Below are 10,594 nucleotides of genomic sequence, written 5' to 3'. Positions count from 1 at the left end.
CTGCAGAAAGAAGTCAGACTTAATAAGAGGGCAGCCTGCTAACTGAATAATGCTGAGTGTGGTGTGAACTTAGAAATACTTCTATAGAACGTGAAACAAAGAGAGTGAGACGAGATCCCATCCCTATTTATTTGGTTGCTTTACTAGCAGAGCAGTTGCTTTTATCACTCTCATGAAAGATGGTAGTCCTCTAGCCACTGGATCTAATTGCTGACTATAGTATCCTGTAGGTCTATTATGATCCCCAAGTTTTGGAATCAGAATGCTTCGGGTATAAAAAAAAAATGTAAACAATATTATAATTGGAAAGTCTTAAGGCCAAGGCATCTATAAAATCCCTTTTAATTGCTTCTAGTGTTAACTGACTTTCCTCTGTCCATTCCAGAGGCCCTGGCTTTTCTCATTTTAAAAGAATATATATAGTCTGAGTGCTTTTTTTAATGAAATCCAATTTGTTTATCATTTTGCCAGCCCCAGAAATCCTCTTAGTTGTTTCTTAGTTTTGGGGTAGGAAAGGCCAATATCCCATTTTCTTCTATCTAGATTAATGAAAAGGTCTTTATTTTATATTGGGTGACCTAAATTTAAAACTAAAGGTTTTCCTTTGAGACTTTGTATCCCTTTAAAGCCAATTGTTGTAACAAGTGAATCTCATCTCTTATAGGGGCTTGTTTATCTTCTGAACAGAGAAGTAAATCATCCATATATTGTATTAAAGTGGATATTTTTAAAAGTCAACACGCAATAAGTCTTTTTTCAATACTTGTAAGAAATAAGTTGAGCTCTTCGTGTATTCCTGAGGCATGATCATTCATATTTGTTGTCTGTCTTTCCAAGTGAAGAAAAAGAGGAACTGACTGTTTTTATCAACAGAAATGCTAAAAAGCACATCATATAAATCTGTAATAGTAAAGAATTCACCTTCAGTTGGGATGGCAGCCTAACTATGTGTGGGGGTTTTTCACTACTGAATTGCAAGGAGTGACTATATAGTTAATTGTTCTTAGATCCTGTACAAATCTCTACCCTCTATTGTTTGGTATGTGTGGGGGTTTGGCACTACTGAATTGCAAGGAGTGACTATATAGTTAATTGTTCTTAGATCCTGTACAAATCTCTACCCTCTATTGTTTGACTTTTTCACGGGTACAATTGGAGTGTTACATGGACTTGTACAGGGAATAAGTCAGTCTTTTTTATATAATCTAAAATGATATGTGTTATTTATTCCAAGGCCTTAGATCTTAGGTGGTATTGCTTAAGGTTCAGAAGAAGCTTTGATCAGTGTATTTGGATTTTAATTGGAGCAGTCAAGATAATTTTTTCAATATAAGTGGAGGACTTTGACCATAATTGATCAGTTACTTCTTTTAGCAGTTTCTGTAATTCTTCAATACTTAATAATTCAGTAGCTTTTTTGGAAACATGAAGGGCAATTTGTAAATTAGAAGGGTCCAGTTTTAAATGTTCTGTGTCTGATATTTTTTTATTTTTTTCTGTGTTCTAATTTTGAATACATTTCCCCTTTTAGGAAAAGAAAATGTGGGTATTGGATAATTGTAAAAGTCCCTATCACATGAATGGAGACTGTTGGAACCAAGAGGAAAACATGAGTCTCTTGTAAGTCACCTATTTGAAAAGCCACAGGCTGAGATTTATGCACTGATACAGGAGTATTAGTGACACTCGCCACTTGAACTGTTTGTTTACACTAATAAATAGGGCCTTGTAATAAGATGGGATTTATTACAGATAATGTAGCTCCAATATGAACAAATGTTTTTATGAGTTCTTCATTTAAAATAATTTCTCTTTTCCCAGAGTGTCAGTAGGAGAGAAAGGAAAGATCACGTCACATTCCTCGGAGCATCCCTATTCTTCCTTTTATTTTTTCTTCATCTATTGTTATTGCTCACACTTTAGCTTTCTGCAATCTTTTTTAAAGTGATCAGGTTTCCTGCAATAACTGCAAAGCAAAGGGTTAGGTCCATTGTGAGGTTTGTAAGTGCATTTTGGAGGCCTGGATTGGGTATATCGTTGTTATAACTGTAAACTTATAACTTTATTGGCCCTATTCTTATGTTTCACTTCTCTCTTTCTTTCTTATTTAGTTAAGGTATGAGACAACAGATGGGCAAAATTCACCAAATCATGAGTTTGAGACACATTCCAACTAGAGTGTTGTCTTTTTATTACTGGTGTTAATTGTTCATCTAACCATTTATGAAATTGGAATTGGGGAGAGTATCATTTTGATGATTAGTATAACTCTCTTACCTGAATATTGTTTAAAGATTTTCTTCAAATCTCAAAATATGGAATCACTGACTCACCTGTATTTTGTCAACATTATTGCATTTTATTTCATCAACTACTTTTTGAAAAACTAAAGGGATGGTATCAAGTAAAGCTTCAGCGACATCACAGGCAAGTCTGTCATCAGTATCTGAAAGTTTTCCAAGGGGTTGGTCCAATCCACCATAGCTAGTCAATCTGTAGCTTTACTTTCTGAAACTAACATGTGAACTAGTTGATATAAATCAGAAAAAAAAAAAAGCATTATAAACTCAAATATTCAGTTCATATTTTTGTGAAATAATGAGTACTGTCCTGATGAGGGTCAAGGAAGTCTTAATTGTGCTTTTTAAGCTCTATCTTTGAGCATCCCTGAGAAAGCAAGGCAAGTTCTCCCCTACCAGACATCAGCTGTTCATGAAATAGAGCCAGAGCAGCAGGAGTAGGATGGGGAGGATGAGGAGAAGGTAGATCTGCACAAGGTAGTTCAGATAATAAGGGGTAGAGAAGGAGCTAAGAATGGTAGAGGAGGAATTCAGCAGTCTTTTTCAAATCAGAAATTGTTTAAGACAATTTTTTGTTTTCTTCCAGTGAAGAAAAAGCTATAACAGAACCTCTTTTGGAAGCTTTCAAATGCCATTGAAAATAACTTTCCCAATTGCTCTATTTTATTTTATAGCTATTTTTTTTTTTTTTTCTAATTGAGCATGCTTAAACTAGGCAATTAAAATGAAACTCATTTTGGCCCTTGTAATTTGGGGTCCTCACAAGTTACATATGACCGATTTTAAAAATATTTTATTAAAAGGCACCTTAGGTGTTAAAGAGAAACTCAGCTGGAGTTCCTAAAGGTGGGTCTGTCTTTAAGGTGGAAGGTGTGGTTTTACATGCACAGTTGCCCATAACTTAGAACTTCCCTTCCTGAAGAACCAAAAGACTTAGGAAGAGTCTTTTGAATCAAGTGTGCTTCTTGTGGGAATGATGTATCCAGGTGTTACCCTTGAGTTACTTCTTCCCTTTTACATTCTCAGTGACTCCAAGAAACTTCAGGGCTTAAGACTCTAGGTGATCAATCATTTATGGGTGCCTACTAGATTAAGTGAAATTCCCTTTCCATTCTTCTATGGGATCCCCGGTGAGACCATTACTTGTCATGAGCAATTAACTTCAACACTCCCACTAGAAAAACTTAGAGAAATTCTAAATCTAAAGAATAACAAATGAAATTCCTACCTTGCATCAGAGCTTTAATTTCAGTCCTGTTAAGTTAGGAACGTATAGCTTGAATAAAGTCTGAATCCTTAAGCAAGCTGGGAGGATTCAAACCCAAGAGAGGCCTCACCAGGGATCCCTGTTAACTATGCTGGGAGTGGAAGAACAAAAGTTGTTTTTACTGATAGCAAGGCACTGTCTGTTGTCAGTAACAAGGATCACTGGAGGTTCACTTGAGGTCTTATCTGGGTCACCAAAATGTTAACCTTAATAATGAGATTCAGGCAATATGATTAAATATTATGTTGATTCAAGTGAAAAGTTTGAGAATGGCCACCTGGAAGGACACAGACTCCAAAAACTTGGGCCCAGTGCTCCGTGGTGGTTTGAGGGTCATTTATATCGGGAAGGTCTGGGAAAGCTTAACAGGATTTCAATATTTTCCAAAGAAGATTAGTGCATAGTTACAGCATTTTGATTTGTTATAGATGTTTTTCTTGGGAAGGGTGCATTTAACATTTCACATTAAACATATAATAATGAAGAGTTTTGTTTTTTGTTTTTGCTTTTTTTTTTTAATCTCCATCAAGAGATCTTTTATCTTACATCCAATGATGGTTAATATTGAGTGCCACCTTCATTGGATTGAAGGATGCAAAGTATTGTTCCTGGGTATGTCTGCCAGGGCATTGCCAAAGGAGATTAACATTTGAGTGGGTAGGGTTTCTCTAAAATGTCTAAATCCTAATCCCAGAAACCTGTGAATGCATTCTGCTATTAATACATGGCAAGGAGGAAATAATGTTGTAGAGGAAAGTAAGGTGTCTAATAAGATAATTTTGAGATGGGGAAATTAACCTGGATTACCCACATTGGCCCAGTGTAATTACAAGGGTCCTTATAAGTAAAAGATTGAGACAGAAGGCCAATAGAGCAGCCTGTAGAAGCTTAATAAGGTGGTAAACCTGATTTTCCACTATAGCCTCCAGAAAGGAACACAGCCCTGCCCACACCTTGATTTTAGCTCAGTGATACTCATTTCAGACATATGACCTTCAGAAATGTAAAATAATAAATTTGTGTCATTTTACTTCACTAAATAGATAACAATTTGCTACACCAGCAATAGAAAACTAACACAGTAGACATTATTCTGTGATTTGATCGCAAAATTTTCTACAACTTGAGAGAAATTGAACTGGAAAATCATAAGCTTCACGGAAGAGTGGGAATTTTCATCATTTATATTTATATGAAGAATGTCCAGCAAGACCTTAAGTGATGACAAATGGTGACATTACTAAAATTTTACCCAATCAGAAGTTTCATGCCCTAGAGCTCTATTGGAAAGAAAATGACTTATCAGTAAATTGTATACAATACATAATTATTTAACAAAGTAAATGACAATTTTGTTTTGTTTTGAATATATCACAAGTGGAACCACGTTTCAAGCCCATGCTTTTTATTTATTGATCTTTTTAGTTAACAATAAACATATTTACAAATTTCTATTTCTATATTTGGGGATTTTTGTTCCGTAGGAAGTATTTTTATGGATTTCTCGTTTTGGTTTCCAGGTGTGGTTTCCTGCCTATCTTCTAAGGATAGGAATGATAACATTAGAGAAAGGGTGAGATATATTAATATTTAGGTTCTATTTTGTATTCACCTTCACAGTACATAATCGTGAAAATCACAAATTAAATGCTTAATAAACACTTGATCCTAGGATTGAGATTTAATTTTGGGGGGAATAAATATGGTGGAATTTCTTCATTCATTTATTTTTTTAAATCATTAAATGCTAGGTAAAACTCACTACTAAAACTCCTGGGCCAGTAATTTTTTTTGGGGGGAAAAGGAAGCTTTTTAAAATTGTTTCTTTTAGCAAGCTTCTTATGGAAGTATACTATGCAAATAGCTGAGTGCACAGCTCTTAAACAGTTTGGTAAATTCTCAGAAACTGAAAACACCTACATAACCAATGCATAGATCTAGATACAGAACCACACTTACTAGCAGTCTAGGAGCCCTAAGCTTTTTCTTTCTGTTCATTACTCCAATCAAATGTAATTGATTTCCTGACTTCTGAATCAAATTTTGATTGATGATGCCTGTTTATAAATATATAGCAATGAAAACATACAAAAAACTATTTTTGTCTGGTTTCTTTTCCTTAATATCATTTTGTGAGATCTATCTAAGTTGTTGCTACTATTTGTAATCCACTCATCTGTGTTACTCTGTAGGCTTCCTGCTGCCTGTTTATACCTAAAATTTATTTATTTATTTATTTAACTATTGATGAACATTCAGGTAGGCTTCAGATTTCAGTCATTATAAATTGTGTTGTTATGAATATTCTAAAGCAGAATTTTTAAGTGAATACCTGTACTCAATTTTAAGTACATTTCTTCTATTAAAATTGCTAACTGAGAGGAAAACATTTATTTAGCTTTGGCACCTCCACACAGTTTCCTAAACTGATGTTACAAATTTTCACAATCTCCAGGGGAGACCAGAGTTTCAGCTCCCCATGCAAGCTCCTGCCTTTTAGTGTCTATTTTTCTCTTGTTAGCCAGTCTGGCAGGTGTACAGTAGTATTACATTGTAACATTTTCTTTGAAAAATAAAGCACATTGATATTTTTATATTTAGCTGTATGTAGTGACTGAACAAGTTTTTGCATTTTTATATTTTCTTCCTTTTTCTCATTGATTTGTAAGAATACTTTAAGTATTCCAACTTTGAGTCCTTTACTGAGTATATGTATTGTAAATACATTATTTCATGCAGTGACTTTACTCTTCACTCTATTAAGCTTTTGAGAAATACAAATTTTTATTTTAATGTATTCTTTTTTTTTTTTCTATTTAGTGATCTTTAAAATATATTCAGGTTAAGCAATGTTTTCCTACATGAAAAGTCTCACTATATTATTCTGCTTTCTTCTCAACATTTTATTGTTTTAAAGTCTCAGGACAATCGCCCTATATCAAGCTCGTTAACCTTAATCACATTTTGCAGTGTCTCATTTGACATGTATGTAAACATAACAGATTCAGGGGATTTAGACAGAGACCTATTTGGATGGTGACTATTAAGCCTACCACAATGGATAAATATACGTAAGTATAAAATGTAAATCTCCAGCCAAATAATGTATAAAAGATATACTGATATGTAACAATATAATTATCAAAATATCAAAAAATTACTAAGTTAGATGATGTTCTCCTGCAGAACAGGACAGGAGAGACAACTATGATCGTGAGCTTATTATATTAAAAGCCCTGTGGAACTATTTTCCTTTTATGCACAATAAAAATTTAAGCATTAAATGAGTCCCAGGAACCAGTTTTTATTGTTGAAGTGAATAGTCCAGTTTAAAATGTCATGAATTTTTATTCACCAAATTGCATACCATTGAGACTTATAAAATAAAACCTCATAAAAATGTAAGGCAAATTTACGTATGCTTCTTAGTCTTTAACAAATTAAGCACACACACATACACAGTACTTGCAGGTATTAAATATATATATTTTAAGTGAATTTAGAAAGCTCATAGAAAGTTGCTTAAGCATTAAACTACAAATAAAAATAATATTTAAAATGTAGAAAATTAAAAATAGTACTGATGACTTTAAATTCAGCACAATGGAATGGATATAATTTTTACCTATATTATTCCCAGAAAAAAAGAGAGTGTTGAAATTTTATAAAATTTTAAATGTAAAAGGACAACAAAACATTGAAAAGATCAATCAAGCAGCAAGAAATGTTAGCATGTTCTTGGAAAAACTGATATAAAAAGTTGTCTTATTAGAAAAACAAAGATTATACCAAAGTGCCTTATAAGACCAATGGCATAAAAAAGTAAGAGTGATTATGTCACTTTATTCTAGATAAAAATAGGGAAAGATGAATCATTTACCTAACAAGAAAAAGGTGAGAGGCAAGGCTGAAAAAAATAAAAAGGATTATTTGATGAGCAGGTAAATTCCCAAGTCCTTCCAATAACGACAAGATCTACCTCCTACACTCCCAGCAGGGGAATACATGTTACCTCTATTGCAGTAAACCAAAATTTACTGTGAACCAAGGCACAAGGCAGCAACCATAACAGCGGAGAAGAACCGTACTAGAAACAGGAATTGAGGTTCAGCAAACATTTTCTGTAAATGGCCAGTTAGTTAACATTTTAGGCTTTCCATTTCCTAACGTTTATGTTGCAACTACTTAACACTGGTATTGTAGCATGGAAGTAGTCTTTGTTAATATGCAAATGAATGGGTGTTGCTGTGTTTTAATACAACTTTCATTTACAAAAATGGCATAGATTTTGCCCCAGAGGCAATAGTTTGCTGAGATCTGGATTAAATAAGTCTACATTTAAGGGTAAGACCACTAATAATCTTACTCAACTTAGTAGTCAAATGTATACAAACCAGTCTTACATAAATGTATACTGTCAGGGTGTATTAGTCAGGGTTCTCTAAAGAGACAGAACTGGGCCGGGTATGGTGGCTCAAGCCTGTAACCCCAGCACTTTGGGAAGCCAAGGCGAGCTGATCACAAGGTCAGGAGATCGAGACCATCCTGGCTAACACAGTGAAACCCCATCCGTACTAAAAATACAAAAACATTAGCTGGCGTGGTGGTGTGCACCTGTACTCCCAGCTACATGGGAAACAGGCAGGATAATCGCTTGAACCTGGGAGGCAGAGGTTACAGTGAGCAGAGATTGTGCCACTGCACTCCAGCCTTGGTGACAGAACGAGACTCAGTCTCAAACAACAACAACAACAACAAAACAAAGACAGAACTAATTGCATACATGAATATATGCAGGGGAGTTTTGAGGAGAATTGTCTCATATAGTCACAAGGTGAAGTCCCACAACAGGCTGTCTGCAAGCTGAGGAGCCAGGAAGCCAATCTGAGTCCCAAAAACCTCAAAAGTAGGGAAGCTTACAGTGTAACCTTCAGCCTGTGGCTGAAGGCCTGACATCCCCTGGCAAATCACTGGTGTAAGTCCAAGAGTCCAAAAGTTGAAGAATTTGGAGTCTGATGATTGAGGGCAGGAAGCATCCAACATGGGAGAAAGATGAGGGCCAGACGACTCAGCAAGTCAGCCTCTCCCACCTTCTTCTGATTGCTTTATTCTAGCTATGCTGACAGATGATTAGATGGTGCCCACCCTGATTGAGAGTGGCTTCTGCCTCTCCCAGTTCACTGACTCAAATGTTAGTCTCCTTGGCAACGCCCTCACAAACATACCCAGGAGCAATACTTTGCATCCTTCAATCTAACCAAGTTGACAGTCAATGTTAACCATCATGCAGGGTAACATTAGAAAATTCCTCTCTGGAGATACTGACTACCCAAAGAAAAAGGCCTAATTACAGACCCCAGACACACCATTCTTCTTCAGTCTAAAGAAAAGCTCTCCCATGAAAACATGCAATTAGAGCATCTAGGAAGCCTTTAAGAACCTCACTATTAAGTGTGAATGAAGAGAAAAGTTCATCAGATATTTGAGGAAATCTCTAGCATGGAAGACAAGTCAAAAGAAAACAATAAGAATAAGAAATGGATGGGAAAAGATAGGCCGGGTGTGATGGCTCACCCCTGTAATCCCAGCACTTTGGGAGGCCAAGACGGGTGGATCAATTCAGGTCAGGAGTTCGAGACTAGCCTGGCCAACATGGTGAAACCCTGTCTCTATTAAAAATACCAAAATTAGCTGGGTGTGGTGGCAGGCCCCTGTAATTCCAGCTACTACGAAGCCTGAGGCAAGAGAATTGCTTGAACCTCAGAGGCGGAGGTTGCAGCGAGCCGAGATTGCTCCACTGCACTCCAGCCTGGGTAACAGAGCAAGCTCTGTCTCAAAAAAAATAAAGTGAAATAATAATAATAAAACGAGCAGAAATTTAAAATATATTATTATTATATAGTATTAATATTCTCTGAAATAAAAAAGAGCAGTTGCATTAATAAAATAAGATGGTATGCAATTAGAATCATTCACCTTTTACTTCAAAAATATTTATTGATACCTACTGTGTGCATAACTCAATATAAACATTTGAGATACAGCAATAATAAAATATAAAAAAAAAAATTCCCTGCCTGCATAACACTTCTGTTTTAATGAAGGATGAGAGAAAATAAACAATAAACATAACAAATGTAAAAAAGGAATGCACTAAATGCTATAAAAAATATAAAACAAGGCAAGTAAAATTAAAAGTTCTGAGTTGTGATCTTCAATACTGTGGTCAGGGTAGGTCTTATTTATAAGGTAATGTTTGAGCAATGGCTTAATTAGCTGTTAGCCTTTGGGGAATTTGCCATTTGAATGTAATGGAAGATCACATTCAAGGAAGAGGGAACAGCCAGTGCAACTTCTAAAAACTAGTGTATGTCAGCAGTATTTGCAAAATAGCAATCAGGTCAATGTGGCTGAAGTGGAGTGAAGAAGAGGAGATCAAAAGAGGGTGAGGTCAGCAAGGAAACAGAAGGCAAAATGAGATAGGCTTTTATAGACAGGTGATTCTCACAGTGTGATCAGCAGACATTTGGAAGTTTCTGAGTCCCTTTCTGGGAGTCTGTACCTTCAAAGATAAACTCCTAAACTGTGCTTTTAACAGTTACACTCAAGGTGCAAAGTAATGAGGGGTAGCACTGCTGGTGTCTTAGCAGAAACTGAGGCAATGCACCAAACTCTTACTACTGGTTACTATGTATCTTTTCAACCATACAACCATATTAGGAAAAAAAAAAACAAAAAACAAAAAACAAAAACGCCAGACAAGTTTTAACACTGTCCTTTATAAAGTAGTAGCAAGTATTAATTGATTAACTCTCAACTTTTTTATTTAAACTGTTTCTGAAGTCTTTTTCATATTAGGTGACAAAATAGAAAATATGCATAAAACAATTCTGCCATATTGAATTGCCATATATGAAAGTACAACAGAGAAAGCATATATGAAAGTACAAGAGAGAAAGCACATGCAAGAGTTTTTGAATTATGAGATGAAACTGCTGTTTTTAATCATGAAATAACCATTTTATGT

The sequence above is a fragment of the Mandrillus leucophaeus genome, unplaced genomic scaffold (assembly GCF_000951045.1).
Source record: "Mandrillus leucophaeus isolate KB7577 unplaced genomic scaffold, Mleu.le_1.0 Scaffold45, whole genome shotgun sequence".
In the NCBI taxonomy this organism is placed as follows: Eukaryota; Metazoa; Chordata; class Mammalia; order Primates; family Cercopithecidae; genus Mandrillus; species Mandrillus leucophaeus.
This window is presented reverse-complemented; position numbering follows the sequence as displayed.